The sequence below is a fragment of the Parasteatoda tepidariorum genome, chromosome 9 (genome assembly GCF_043381705.1).
Source record: "Parasteatoda tepidariorum isolate YZ-2023 chromosome 9, CAS_Ptep_4.0, whole genome shotgun sequence".
Taxonomy (NCBI): Eukaryota; Metazoa; Arthropoda; class Arachnida; order Araneae; family Theridiidae; genus Parasteatoda; species Parasteatoda tepidariorum.
The window spans coordinates 10,609,268-10,613,613 of record NC_092212.1 but is presented as its reverse complement, the minus strand read 5'-3'; positions in this window follow the sequence as shown (position 1 = coordinate 10,613,613).

The window sequence follows — 4,346 nt, the reverse complement described above, 5'->3', positions numbered from 1 at the left end:
CTATCATGTCTTGATTTCTGGAGTCATATGAAGACACTGGTTTATGACACCCCTGTTGATAATGCATGCTGGTTGCAGGAATCGCAGTAGCTGCCTGCGAGATATGCCTGGAGTAGTGCAGAATGTTCGAATGTCCATGCGCCGGAGATGTGAGGTGTACATTGTAGCCGGTGGCAGAAACTTCGAACACTTAATTTGGTCCAAGTACCATATAATTTTTTCAATGTATTATTACAGCGATTTGTCACTTATGGTCTCTTTTCTTTATGGTGCTTCTGTGTACGTCACCGCTTCAGGAAAGCATTTCCGACCCTACATTGCTATAGGATTTCGAGTCGTCAGGATGCCCCCTACCCCTCTTAGAAATTCTGAAAGGCTTAACTGAGACACCCTGTATAGTTTTCGTTGGTAGTTTAAATAGGTATAAATTGTTTTTTTTACAAGCCGATTATGCAAGTTCGTCAGCCTCCTCATTGCCTTCATATCTTACGTATCCTTTAATTCAGTTTTGTTTAGTTTAATATATGGATGGTATTCTGATTTTCCGCTGTTTTCTAAGGCTTGGAGTCCTGATAGTGAGTGTGCGTAAATAATTGTTTCTTGTTCTATATTTTGTTGCTTTTTTATCCAACAGATTTGAGATTCGGAATGTTTTATGATCTATTTTTTCCATATATAAAAAAAAAACGCACCCAGCCTTAAAGTCTTTTTTAAACATTTATTCCGTGTATATTTCAATTCGTAAGTGAGTTGTTTGTCTGCAATTAAAAAACATGAAAATTGCGTCTACTGGAAATCTGCTTTATGTTTGTCTTAGGGGTAAATGAACATTCGTTATCTTTCTTTTCATGAAAGAATATAATTGGTAGTTTTACTTCCATTTTTACTACCAGGTACAGTGGAATAGTTCTCACCAAAATTCGCAGGGCGTAGTTTGAGGTGGTCTTATAAGCCTTTGCAATTAAAAGTAGTGAAACTCATTCTAAATTCTTCAGTTTTGCTGCTTTTCTTTGAAAAAAATACATCTTGTTCTTTGTATTGCATATCTGATTCGTGGACAATTTGTCTTAAAGCACTATTATGGTTAATAAATTTTCTTAGGTTTGTTGTCAGCAATGCGATTCTGCTTAGCCTAGCTTGAAAATTTATAACTTTAATATAAATGTTACTTATATGAGACAATCTGGACCTCGGAAAATTAAGCTTTAAACCTAAATAATCCATAGTGGGAAGGACGTTGATTCTTTCATTGTTGGTTTTCTAGTGATTTCTTTGGTTTTCGGGAAAACTATTGTGAGTATTTTATTAGTATTGAATTTCAGATTTTGCTTTTGTACCCAGTCTTGGAAACTTTTTAATAAGTCTGTTGCTATTAGTTCTTAGTGATGGATGCCATTGCCTGTGAAAAGTACAATAAAGTCGTCAGCAAATGAGAATAATAGTTTCCTTCAGTTTTCTATATTTCATTACTCTAATTTTAGCAACAAGTAGCTACAGGATCTTAGGCTTGAAACCTGTGGCACCCCGCACCCCATTGATAGTTTTTGTTCATCGGGTTTGATTTCAATATTTAAATGATATATCTCGGTTGAAAACTCCTGATCAGGTTTTTGATGGTTGTTAAACAGCCTGATGAGTTTAGCTTGTCAATGATATTCTTCCAGAAGACACTATTGAAAACTCCTTCTAAGTCTAAAAATATTGCAAGAGTATATTTTCTTTCATGTTGGCTTTGTTGAATGTGCTGTTTAATACCTTCATAACTATTGTTGTTGATCTATTTTTTTTACTGAAACCGTGTTGATCATTGTATAGTATGTTATTGTCTTCAAGGCAGAATATTAGTCTATTGGTAATGAATTTATTGAGATCTTTCCCCAAATCAGAAGCATTGAGATCGGTCTATAACTGTCTGGTTCCTTTGGAATCTTTTTAGGTTTCGGTATTACTGTTCTGGCTTTCTTTAAACAAAGTTTTCGGAAGCACAAACTATGTCAACTATCAACTAACATTAAAAAAATTGTGCTCTGGAAAAAGTTTCGGATAAAATTATAGTTCAAAGTATTGGTACTTTGATCGCAACAACTGTAAAATCCATTTTAAAGTCGAATTAATTTTTACAATAAAGTTCTGTACCTATTTTCCACCGATTGATATTTAATTACAGTGAAATATCAGTAAATATTACTATAAAAATAAAAACATGTTAGATTTTTTCTCTCCGTGAAACTTTATAAAATGGGTTTCACAATAAAACTTATCAGCATTCAATGCACCTGTATTTATAAAGTGATTTAATCTGGAATTTTTTACAGTGTGTTATGGAGCCCAGTATTCTTTGAGGTTCCTGTATTCTGAGGTGCACAATAAGGAATTTACTACCATACATAATAATTTACTACTGTACACACTGTAGCTGAGAGAGCTAATTGACCAAATCTTATGGCCAGAGGAACAGGGATTTGGATCCCACTATTGATAGCGCAATATTTCTTTCATTAATTCAATGCATGAAGAATTTCCAGTATTCTACACTCTTTAATCGGTGACCCTAGATTATTAGAATACGAAACTATCATTCACGCATAAATTGCTCTGTACCCAGAAAATTTTATGTTTTATTTTTATGGTTTAGAAACTACGTGATTGTGAATTGTTACAAAACCGTTAAGTTTCATAATTAGGAGTATTTTAACCGTACCAGTAATAAATGGTTTCAAAATCGTAACAAGGATATATTTTAATAATCATAAACGTTATGGTTAATCAGATGGGCAGACTTAGTTTACCATAATTTCAAAATGAAAATTAAAACACTGTGAGTCTAAACACTTACAAGTCTAAAGAATTGAGTCTAAAGACTTACAATGTAAAAACTCCTCTAAAGACTTACAATGTAAAGTTATGTTAAAAATTCAAAGTACTCATGTTGGGTATTCTTGCGAACTTAAAATACTCTCTCGTTCCAATTAAGATTTTAAATTAGTTTCCTATTGCGTTATTTGGAAAAGAAGACCATATACAATAAGATAAATAACAATTATTTTTAAACAATCTTTCCACTTTCCTTTAAATCAATGATTGTGAAATAGATACATAAATGTATTTAATTTGTGATATATTAAAATGTTTTTATTTCTTTTTATAATCGAACTTCTTTGATTTTTAATGTTATTATTTGAAATTCATAAGTATTAATTAATTATCTGCATTTTTGTTATATCTAATCTTTAAAAACATTCAACAATTTTATTTTGTATAATAAATTACATGCCATAAAAGGAAAAAAGTAAACCAATCATAAAATAATAAAATATTTAAATATATATTTACCAAGGGATACGCTTGCTCCTCATATTTAACTTCATATGTTTGCTCCCTTAACAGCATTTTAAAGGAAAAACAAGTAAATTTATATTCGGTTTACATAAGTAAAATCATCAGAATTTTAAAAAACATTGGGAGTATAACAATTATCTTAATACTGGATGAACCTTATGGGCCATTTTGATCATTATTAGTCATTTCTTATTTTGTTTCTGATGATACAAGTGATATTCGAAGTTCATATTTGCTTACTTCTTCTAAATTATGTCTACGTATACTGTATAAAAGCTTCATGCACTTCTGATGAGCATTAAAGTAAATAATCATAAAACCATCTGAATAAGCCAAAAGGGGTCATTTTGACCCTCGTTGGAAAAAATCTCATTTTTGAAGTTTCTGACACTTTTTGATTTTGCAATATTTCAAACTTGGTTAAGAGGACGTATAGAATATGAATTTGGGACTGCCGAGTTAAAAAAAGTCCCACAATAGTTTCCGTTAAATTATATGGCATCTTTGTTTAGATGTTCGAAGCAACTAAGTTAAACTCTTACTGAATTCGATACTGCCTCTGAAAGGTACCATGTACATCCTGATTACAAACAGTTACTTTTGTTATAATCTTGAACATGAAGTGTAATAAATAGGAATTTATTGGAGTTTTTTTTGTATCAATACTTTTTAAAGAAGGGTTATTTTTCAATAGATGGCACCACTATGATAAAATTTAAAAGCAATCAAAATGATGATATTTCATGAGAAATTTTTATTTATTCTTTTAAAATGGGATTTTTGGGGTAAATTGTGGATATAAATTGTATTAATATTTAAGGAGCTTTAGATTATCACTTTTATGGCGTATTAGTGGGTTTGTAGCTGGTTTTTCTTGTGGATCTTTTTTTTGTTCTGACGTCCACTGGATGCGGGATGACTTTTGAGCGAGTAAACAGGTCAGTATGGATTATTCCGCCTTGCTGAGAAAAGTATAAGAGGCGTGAAGAGTGGCTGAAAAAGTAGTA